The 12,305-nt window shown below is 34.6% G+C and overlaps 1 pseudogene; it reads left to right on the top strand.

Moving 5' to 3' along the window:
- Positions 1-12,305, top strand: part of LOC113116602 (collagen alpha-1(V) chain-like) — a 42,483-nt pseudogene that overhangs the window by 6,602 nt on the left and 23,576 nt on the right.

The raw sequence follows: 12,305 nt of genomic DNA, 5'->3' as shown, positions 1-12,305 counted from the left end.
TGTGCGGGGCTCCGTAATAATAATAATGGGTCTCATTCACTCATTTTTGCGTACAATTTTCTTATTTATACGCACATTTGAACTTTCCGCCTAATTCACAATACGTGCGTACGCACATGAGCTTGTTCTTAAACTCGTTCTTCTGTTAGTGAATTTGGAGTCTTCTAAATGAGCGCCCACGTGCACGAGGTCAGTAATTAGCATAATGCACGCCCAAACCAGCTCCATATAAGGGCTTTCCACAACAAGGCACTTGTACAGAGAAAGACAATTATGGCACTGAAACAAAAGACAAAAAAATAACTTTAACGATAATGAACGTGAGGTTTTGCTGTCGGAGGTGGAAGCCAGGAAAAATTATTTGTTATTTAAATGTGTATCCACTGGCATAACGGGCACAGGTAAAAAAGAAGCATGGGTTATAACACAGGCTTGGAGATTAGGTGGTGAGAGTGGTTGGTGATGTGGCTTAGGTGTGGTTCCAGTGAGTTGCATAAATCAATGAGGACTTCTCTGGGCAACCTAAAGCGACTGAACAGCCATTCGTCACTCTCCGCGAACATATCTGTGCGCTCTCTAAAGACGCGCTCTCTCCTTAGAGCACACGCCGCGATGTCTTCAAGCAGTACCAAGTGTGCCATGCATCTAAACACAAGATGAGACACATTAATCACCGTTTATATAAGGATAAATCAGGTGATTATTGTTTGGACCACTAATATTATATATATATATATATATATATATATATATATATATATATATATATATATATATATATATATATATATATATAATTGGAACTGTAATTATAATATATCAATAACATCTAATTATATAGGGTTCTTAACACATGCTTATAAGGCGCCCGTTTGTACATGATTATTGCGTACGTGGGGTATAAGTTGTTCTTGAATCTTTTCTTACATTTAGAATAAATTTTAGTACGATAGTTTTTGATGAATCATGATTTATTCGTGAAAAAGTCCGTACGCACATTTCACGCAAAAATCTGTGTCTATGCATATTTAGTGAATGAGACCCAATGTCTTACGCTTACTTTTCTCGGTTTCACACAAACAGATTTCAGTTTTGAAAATGAATAGATCGATGTATATCCAGTGCACAAAGATTGAGTTATGAATGGTTATGATATATGAAGCCTTGTGTTTGTCTGATGTGTAGGTCGATGGTGGTTATGATGATAACCTGTATGGTGAGACTTTCTATGGAGAGGGATATGGAGAAGGATACGGAGAGGGAGAGTATAATGTGGAAGGAGGCGGCGGCAGCACCAGCACTTCAGTGTCCGGAGGGGGCGGATCTGTTTCTGTAGGGGGCGGATCTGTTTCTGTAGGAGGCGGATCTGTTTCTGTTGGGGGCGGATCTGTTTCTGTAGGGGGCGGATCTGTTTCGTCGAGTGGCTCAGTTGGGGGCGGATCCAGCAGCGCTGGGGCTAGTGTGGGGGCGGGGTCTGTTGCCACAGGAGATACAGACTCCATCGATATCGACGACTTCAAGGAGTCCATCACGGATTACACAGATGAAGACCTGGAGAAGATTTATGATTATGACAACCTGTACCCCGATGGCGACAAAGCGCTGCCCGCCGAGACCGACGAGATCTACGGACAGGTGACCTATAGCTCCGCTTACCTCTGTGCAAACTTATAGGAATGATTCATTTACTCGTCTTCATGTTGTTCCAAACCTGTATGCCTTACTTTGCTCCCGTTGAACACTAAAGGAGAATGCACTTCCCACTCTTTTCAATATAATTCCTCACTTTGTGTTTCACAGAAGTCAGACAGGCTTTGAACAACAAGTATAGTTAATTTTTGGCTGAACTACCATAGCAAGTTCTCAGAATTGTTTGTTTTATTTATTATCCGCAATTACCTTATTACCTGCATTTGTTACCGGTTATAATCCATATTGTGCTTACACTGTTCTGGATTGAGTTAGACTGAGTTTTTGTTTCCAAAGGTGGATGGACTGAGAGGAGAGAAAGGGCAAAAAGGAGAGCCTGCGATCATTGAACCCGTAAGTGTCATTTACTATACGATATATACACCACTGTTCAAAAGTTAGGGGTCGGTAAGAATTTTAACATGTTTTTGAAAGAAGTCTCTTCTGCTCACCATTGCTGCATTCATATAATAGAGAAAAATAGTAATATTATAAAATAATATTACATTTTAAGAACCGTTTTCTGTTTGTAAATTCATATTTTTGTGGAAACCATAATGTATATATATATATATATATATATATATATATATATATATATATATATAATTTGCATGTTGGGAATGATTGTCTTTGCACACAGTCTCTATTGCTCACGTGGCTCTTGATGTCAAACAGATGTCATTGCAATCTCAGCGGGAGAGAACGACATCTTGGTTTATTATCAGTGAACATCAGGATAGAGAATTAGACTCGATCTTACCTTTACAGACATATCTGAAGAAGTCTGTGGAGTATGATTATTTTCCCTCCACATTATATTTATTTCATACTAATCAACAATATTTAATTTTCTGGACAAAAACATGAATACAAGTACAAATTGTATAATTCTAAAGATATGTCATATTACTTAACATTATTATGTCAATATAAAAGTTTGGCTTTTTATGACTTATTTTCACCAAAACAAATGAGCTATAATATGTAAGTAGATACAACTAAAAACATTTTATAGCCAACGTTTGATTTAGTTTAGACAACTTCAAAACACCTTAATGTTTATTGGGATGTCTTTTTAAAGTATGCATAATATTTTCTGTTATGTATAATTTTTTTTTTACTAAACCCACAATAACTGTAGAAACACTGAGAAAAAGAAAAAGAAAAAGTTCAAATACCAGTTACAAATAATAATAATAATAATAATAATAATAATAATGAAAACAAATTCAGAACCCAAATAAACAATAATACTCAAATTCGACAGGTTAAAACAAAAAACATAAATAGATCTACATTACAAAAGTCCATAACATTACTTCTAAGTAGTAAACCATTAAAAAAAGATAATAATAATAATAATAATAATAATAATAATACAACTTAAATAAAAATAAATAAATAAAAAAGAAGCTTTTGCATGAAATCTCCTCTATATCTTACATTTTTGTTTGATGGAAATGTAAAAGTGTTTCAAAGAAACAAGTTACTTCTACAGTCTTACTATTAAGTTGGAGTATATATCAGAATCTAATGCTGCATTATGGGAGTGTTATTTATTCAAAGACGAATGGAAAACGAAACCATGATTTTTCAGTGAGACAAATATAAAAATGCACTTTAAATAAATGACACGGTCTTTGACTTTTTTTTAATGTACTGTTACAGAGATGCAAGAACAGATCAATGAGAAGCTCTTTCTCAAGGAAAAGCACAAACATTCAGATCAGGACAGCTGGTTTTAATGAAGGATGACCATGTGCAGAGAGAAAAAAGCTCAAATAATATGCTTCTTTCTGCAAGCGCACACATTCTCTCTTGTTTTGGCTCTCGCACACACACTTTGTCCACCCTGTGTTCTTTGGCATGTAAGGAGCGCAACAAAACAAAGCGAACATGCCCACTGCCACGACAGCACACTCGGACGATGCCTTCGGGACAGAGCCAAGACCCAGCATCTTCAAAAAAGCATCAGATTAGACCAAGATGTTATAACAAACAAATGCTGTTTATATCTTAAGTGAGGCTGAGCTCTGCATATGTAATGATCCTGCACATTGGGCTATAATTCAATCTTCATATGCTTTTTAAGATAATTGCATTGGTGTGGTTATGACACAACTCATGCAAGCACATTTTTGCATCTTTGAAAATGCTTTGCATGTTTAAACAATATGCAGTGCCTAAAACAATCTCAAACGTTAACCTTTTAAAGGCAGCAATATTATACAGCATTATTAATAAACAGTGTTTAATTTGTACATTTATGCGTTTAGTAAACGCTATTATCCAAAAAAACTAACAACATACAATTCTTTCAAAAACTAAAATAGTTTATTAGTATAACTGTATCCTGTTCATGGTTATCAAGCAACCATTTATTGCCTGTTTTATAACAATTTTGTCACTTACAACTTTTTTATAATTACTGAAAATTTTACTTTGTGCTTTTATGCCAGAGTCTAATATTTTTGAGGCATGATTTAATGGACTGTGATGGTTTTAAATCCTCTAGGACTTTGGAGTTGATCAATTATGAAGAATATACAGTAACATTTAAATATTGGATGAAAACATTTTTTTTAAATGTAAAAATTAGGAATGCACTTGGCAATAAATTAACAAAAAATGACTTAAAAACGCTGTAGAAATAAAATAATTTATAGAATAAAAATGCAAAAACATAACAATTGCTGAAACCTAAACTAAAATAAAAATGTACAATTTATAAATACTTAAAAAATATAGCTTTTTTGTTTATTTATTTTAGTTGACAATTTCTATTCCTAGATATCAGATTTCTGTAATGTAGTCTAATTTAAAATAAAAGAAAAAGTATTTTTCTGGCATGAAACAGAGCTTTAAAAGACTTCCTGATGCTGCTGTTTGGTATGATCGTTACAGAGACCCGCAGCCAAGTGCAGATCTCTCTCACACACACACACACACACACACACAGAAATGTAAATGATTTTCACCAAAGCTGTGGTGCTCTCATATTTCAGGTCTTATATTGATATTGCAGCTTGTTTATGCTGTTACTCTAATGTGTTTGGGTTTTTTCTGTTCTTGTAGGGAATGCTGGTTGAAGGCCCACCTGGTCCAGAGGGTCCCACTGTAAGTCTACTTTCCTTCCAAACAGTTGAACTGAATCATCTGAGTCAACTGATTCGCTAAAACGAACCTTCCAAACCAACCGTTCAATTGAATCCTCAGAGTCAACTGATTCGTAAAAAAATTTACCTTCCAAACCAATCAGTTGAACCGAATCATCTCAGTCAACTGATTCGCTAAAACTGAGTCAACTGATTCGCTAAAACTGAGTCAACTGATTCGCTAAAACTGAGTCAACTGATTCGCTAAAATTGAGTCAACTGATTCGCTAAAACTGAGTCAACTGATTCGCTAAAACGAACCTTCCAAACCAACCGTTCAATTGAATCAACTGATTCACTGGTTCACTAAAAGGAGTTGTACTTCCCAAAGCTACTTCAGATCAAGACTGTGCTATACATTGCACAATAAAAGATAGTAAAGTACACAACTGTTTGCTGGAAGAGTGAGCTATTAACTAGGAAAGCTGAACTGTTTTCTAGGCCCAGTGACTATTGCTGACGATGCTCCACAGCTGTATGTCTGTTTTGTTTCTTCAGTTTCATTCTTGACCTACTTATTTATAAAGCAACTCTTCTTTCAGCTGGAGCATTGGTAGATGTGATGGCCCTTTAGAGACTAGAACAGCATGAGTTTGAGAAATAGAGCAGTGGAAGGAGTCCAGCAGTGATCTAGAGTCTTACCTCACCGGACCAACACCCATGTGTGTTTGTGTGTCTGCCGTGGCTTTACATGTGTTTCTGACAGTACCGGTGTGTTGTTTTAGGGTCTCCCCGGTCCTCCAGGTTCATCGGGATCCCCAGGTAGCCCCGGAGATTCCGGTGAGAGGGTAAGTAACCAGGACAACACAAACAAGATATTGAACACATTCAGCAGCATTTCAGATTGTGTTCTCCAACATGTCCAAGTTTGTAAAATTGTGAACAGGTTCAATGTCTGAAAACCAAAAGAAATGTCCAGGTCATATATATAAAAAAAGAAAAATACATAATAAATAAAAAAAAATTATATATATATATATATATATATATATATATATATATATATATATATATATATATATATATATTTTAAAAGCTCATATATTATTAAATGGTTTAAATTGTAAAGTATATTTGTTTACTAGAATTATAAGTATAAATCATTCTAACAAATTAATATTTATTTTAAAGTAATGATTGAGTTCATAGAAATATATATATATATATATATATATATATATATATATATATATATATATAGATAGATAGATATAATATATATATATATATATATATATATATATATATATATTAGGGGTGTAACGGTTCACAAAATTCACGGTTCGGTTCGGTTCGATACGATACGCTAATGTCACGGTTCGGTTCGGTACGTTTTAGATACAGCAAAATGTAAAAACATCTCAACTTTTCAGAATGCCGCAAGCGCACCGCGGGTCATGTGACAAGAACTAACCAATCAGCTGCATCCTTTCCCGTAACAACGTTGAGAGCTCAGCCAAGATGAAGGAACAGCTGATCATAGTTGTATATGGATTGCAATTTTGAAATAAATTCAGTAGCAGAGCTACTGCAAGCGATTTTTAGAGCTGCAAATCCATTTATCCTTTGCTGAAATTTCCGCTTCTCATGGAGAGAGCACGTCATGGTTGCTTAGCAAAGATAGACACAAGATACGGACACAATAAGGTGATGTCGGCGTAAATGAGTTGACATGTTTCAAGTATTCCCGCTGGTGTTTTTTTTTTTTTTTTTTTTTATTCCTGCTGGTGTAGCAGATGCGACATACCGTTGTTTATTTATCCACCACTCTCTTGCCATCACCATTATAGCTTAAAGGGAATCCAAAGTGCACCCAAACACCAGACCTGTTGGTTATTGGAGGATCTTCTATTTCTAGTCTGTTAAACGCATTGGCCATTTTGCAACGAGCCTTCAGCGCGTACTGAGTGAGCGAGCGCCTGCTGAGTAGCCTAACATAAACATATAAGTGTGTTTTTTTTTTCTTCGGGGGTGTCAGGGGCGTTGCCTGTTACGTCGTTTGGGTTATTGGGCTACCTTGTTGAACGCATATCATTATATTTCTCTCTTTTTTTTTTTGTTCAAATATAATTAATTAGTCCAACGAACCATTCATAATGCGTACCGAACCGAAAGCCTCGTACCAAACGGTTCAATACGAACACGCGTATCGTTACACCCCTGATATATATATATATATATTTTTTTTAAAAATTTTTTTTTTTTTTTATTATTATTATTTTCAATGGTGAAACATATGACCTGAACATTTCTTCATGCATTTCACCATACTGTACAAAATGACATTTTTATTTTTATTTTAGAGAGCCTGATTGCACTGATTGAGATTTTATTAATGATCAAAATGATGTTTAATGAATTACTCATAATCTTTTGCTCTTTTCACAGGGTCCTCCTGGTCGCCCTGGTCTGCCTGGAGCTGATGGTCTTCCAGGACCTCCAGGGACTGTCCTGATGTTGCCTGTATGTAAATCTGAGCATAATTACTGGATACACACTTGCAATAACTACACATTAAAATAGCACAAAAACAACTGATTTATGGACGTTTGCACGTCTTTTAGCTTTTAGAATTAAAGCACTGTTGCGCTGTACTAAGATCAGTTTTAGTCTGTAGACAAGATCTGCAGTGTGAAATAATGAATGTTCAGAGCCGTTAGCTCTTGCACTGGCTTGATTTATTTTCGCCGTGGTTTAACAGTGATAATTATGTCCGAGAGACATCAGAAACATAATGCTCCCTTTGCTGCTGTGATTCCCAATGAATCACACTCTGGTTAATGCAGTGAGACATTTCGCAAATTCCACATACTCTCAGCTATTCCAAATTTCCTCTTCCCCAGCTGTTACTCCAATACGTTTTTTTTTCTTCTCTGTACGTGTATGGACTTCACAATGTCTTTCAGTCGAGAGTTCTGGAATGCTTCCACGGCAAATCCAGATGTTCTGAACACCACACTGAAATGATGTTGTCCATGTTGTATATGTTTACAGTCAACATGTGATTGTAATTAAACCCCACCCTAAACACTATCTCTCCCCACCGCCCCAGTAATACCCATGAAAATCAATTCTTACTCTTGGAAGTGTAGTGAATGAGTTCAGACACCAGATGGCAGTGCTGATCAATTTGACTCATGCACAGAGATGAAGACACAGAAACACATCCTTACTAGTCATACTATTTCTGCCTTTCTTTGTAAGGAAGAAATAGTAAGAGTAGTATACTAGTCTGAATTCAGCTATAGGGTACATTTGGAATTACATACTACCACATTTATTTTTATTTATTTATGTAGTATGTACAGTACTGTAGTTTTTAAAAGTTATTTTATTTTATTTGAAATATAATGAGCTTTTTTTAGAGCAATTTTATTTTTATCTTCTTTCTTATTTTATTTTGTTTGAAAATATACTGAACATTTCAACTAGGTGACACACTTTATATCTATTTTATATTATATTAGTTTAGTTTTTAACATTTAACAATGTTTTTTTAACAGAACTTTTTTAAAACAGATGAACACTTTGTAACAATTTTATTTTTAAATGCATTGTTTTACTTTATTTGAACGTATAATGAACATTTTTAAATAGATGGAATACTTTTGAACTATTTCATCTTATTTGAGCTTATAATGAAAATTTTTCAGATTGTTTTAAAATGGTATTTTATGCAAATTTACTGTATTTATTGCCATAACTAAATGCCATTTATTGAGTGTAGCATACAAGTTATTTCGGCATCCGAAACAAATCATCCAGCTAATATTACAATCAAATAAATTCAATTTTTTTTTTTGCATATTGAACACATATAGAACATACTAAAACAGGTGGAAACACTTTGCACTCATGCTATCATGTCTAACATATTTCTTTCAGTGTGAATGCTGATAGTTTGGTACCGTTCTGTCTCTGTAGTTCCGCATGAGTTCAGGAGGGGACAGCGGACACAAAGGTCCTGCAGTTTCTGCCCAAGAGGCTCAGATGCAAGCCATCATGCAGCAGGCCAGGGTAAAAACACACACTTACACTAATACACACTGTCTCACACACATGCATCTCTATGCAAACTAATCGCTCTGTGTCATTAATATATAGCTGGCGATGAGGGGTCCTACCGGACCGATGGGTTTGACAGGCCGTCCTGGTCCTCTGGTATGTCTGTAAATCTGTTTTCAGTCTGTCGAAATGATGATATCTGTAATATTATGATGAGTCTGATTTGGATTTGATTTTCCCAGGGGCCTCCTGGTGTGCCTGGACTGAAAGGAGAGTCTGGAGAATCAGGACCTCAGGTAGGCATCACAGATTACCCACAATCCTCAGCTTTTTGACAGTATTTGAAGACAGTTTGATGCAGGATAGAGCCGTTCTGAGACCTGTGTGTGTGTTGTTAGGGTCCTCGTGGTCCACTGGGATCCCATGGCCCTCCTGGAAAGCCTGGTAGAAGGGTAATTTTGTGTTTTGTTGTTATTATTATTATTGACCTGATCATTCTGTATGAACAGATTTATGAAAGCGAATCATGTTTTCTGTGGCTTAGGGTCGACCCGGCTCAGATGGAGCCAGAGGGATGCCCGGACAGACGGGAACAAAGGTAAAACTAATGAGATTAACGTTACACAAATATCTTTTAGCATTACACACAATAATGAATTGTGCACGATAAGATAACAGAAAGTAAAAAGTGTCAACTTTGATTTCATGTAGACAAATTACAGTAGTAAGTAATTGTTTCTTGTTTATACAATGTTAATGTCATGCCATTCTGAACTGTTTGCTGTCTGTGTGCTTCACAGGGTGACCGAGGATTCGATGGGCTCGCTGGTTTACCTGGAGAAAAGGGTCACAGGGTAAACACATTTTAAAACAAGTGGAATACTTATTTTATTTTATTTTATTTTATTTTACAGCTTCTTATCCAATCTTATTTTAGTTTAGTTTAGTTTAAAATCATTGTTTTATATATATATTTTATAGTTTTAGTATTTTAAAAAACATAAAAAAATTATGAATATATACATATATATATATATATATATATATATATATATATATATATATATATATATATATATATATATATATATATATATATATTGTTTTATAAGAATTAAAAAATATATATATATGTCAAATGAAACTAAATTAAAATGGGCATTGCAGTCTATTTTATTATATATTTTATTTTATTTTCAAATATATTGAAATTTAAAAATAAAATAGGTGGAAAACTTTAGAGTTTCATTTTATTTGATCATTAAATGGCCTTCTGCAGTACATGATTCTGATTGGCCAATTTAAATAAAATGATTTTAATTGAGATCAAAATTAATATCCATTTGTTGAGTTATTTGGCAGTACTCATGTAAAAAGGAGGGTGATTCATTCTCTGAAAACGAATGAGAGTGTCTTTGTGGTTGTTGTAGGGTGAGACGGGTCCTCAGGGGCCTCCTGGGCCTCCAGGAGAGGATGGAGAAAGAGTAAGAGCTTGTTCTTTTAATCCCTTCCTGTTTCCCATCTGTGTTATTGTTCTAAATGGATCACAATGATGACATCATTTCCTGTATGTCAGGGTGATGATGGTGAGGTCGGACCCAGAGGTCTGCCCGGAGAATCGGTGAGTTCATATTTCCTCCAGTATCCCAGCATGCTCTTTTATCCTCTGTTATCCACCACTAGATCATAGTGTTACATAACACAACATTTCCTCCAGTGGAGTAAAACAACAAATCCATGCCACTCAGGTTTTGAGGCGTCCACTGCATTTTTCTTGTTATGTACGTGAAATGAGAGAAACATTCAGAAACAGAAAATGTAGAGGAGATGAAAATGTTCAGTCAATGAACCACTAGTTACTGTAACAGTTTAAGACTCTGTCCAGCGGGGGCGCTCCATGTATACCATTTAGATTGAGAGGGACTTTATCTGCTCTTGCATATACACATAAACCCAATCATTTATGTCTGATAAGATGCACAAAATATGTTTTTCAACATTAAAACAGTTCTATACCTAAGATATAAATAGTATTTTAGGCTCCTGTGCATACCTGCTAACATTTGGGTACCAAAATCTGGTTGACCTCTGGGGATGGGGTATGGTCAGGGTAACTGTAGGTTTTTTAAAATCAAATTTAAGACTTTAAGACCTTTTATAAAGCCTGTGCAATTATTAACATATAAATATATGGGTCATTAAAACATGGGGTGATTTCTGCTTTGGTCTGAACAAAAATAGCAGAAGACCTATTGAAAACTGCACATTTATTCTCTGCCAGCAGGTGGTGTTTTTGGAACTGCAGAAATGTAGTGTTTTCCCTGGTAACAAGTAAACAAAGCAATGTGCAGCGCTCATATTTAATCAATTAAATCATAACCTTTTGAAGTTTAACCTTAAAAAATGTAATTACTTAATCACAATCTTGTACCATGTAAGACTTGTATGGCCTTGGGGTGATGGTGATGCTAAATGCACATAAATAAACTTCGACCTGTAACATGGTTCCGAAATGGCCAGTGTGCCCTGTGCCTCTGCTACATGATTGTGACATTGTGATTTAATGTGCTGAGTAACATAATTTTTCCCAGTGTGTCCGATATTAAAATCGAGTGAAGGGTGTGAAATACGTGAGTTTGTTGACAGGTATGCTCGTATGTTTAAAATGAAGCACATGAGATGAAGAGTCATTTAAGTGACATAGAAAAAGGTTTTATTCATGTTAAGATCACATGACTGTGTTACCGAACATTTTAAAAAAAGGTGGTACACATTATATCTATTTTATTTTGCTTCTAAATGCATTATTTTTTTTTCTATTTTTCTGTTTTCTTATTTCATTTTTAGTTTATGTGAATAAGAAATAAATAGTACTTATGTTTAAAATTTAGCACATGTCATTAAGGACTCATATAAGTGGCATATAAAAAGATGTTTTATTCACGTTATGATCACAATATACCATTTCATTTTATTTTATTTGAACATTTACTGAAAATTAAAATAAGTGGAACATTTTATAGCTATTTTATTTTTAATACATAATTGTATTTATTTATTTATTGAAAAAAAAATAGGTGGAACATAATATAACTATTTTATTTTTATTTTATGTGTATTTTTTTTTTACTTAAGTAAAGAATTAATACTTTAGGGAACTATGTTTAAAATGAAGCACATGAAGTAAAGAGTCATTTAAGTGGCACAAAAAATTCATGTTGAGATTACATGACTGGGTGATTGCTTTTAAAACATTTTTTAATAAATTATTGTATTTTTATTTCAAGTAAATAAGAAATACATGGTGCTTTAGGCTTTTGAACAATTAGGCACATGAGATGAGGAGCCATATCAGTGGCTTAGAAAAAGCTGTTTTAATTATGTTGAGGTCACATGACCAGGCAACTGCTACCCACTTATCAGACAACTCTCTGTTTTTCCGTCTTCACTTAT

Source organism: Carassius auratus, chromosome 16 (genome assembly GCF_003368295.1).
Source record: "Carassius auratus strain Wakin chromosome 16, ASM336829v1, whole genome shotgun sequence".
NCBI classification, from domain to species: domain Eukaryota; kingdom Metazoa; phylum Chordata; class Actinopteri; order Cypriniformes; family Cyprinidae; genus Carassius; species Carassius auratus.
This window is presented reverse-complemented; position numbering and strand designations above follow the sequence as displayed.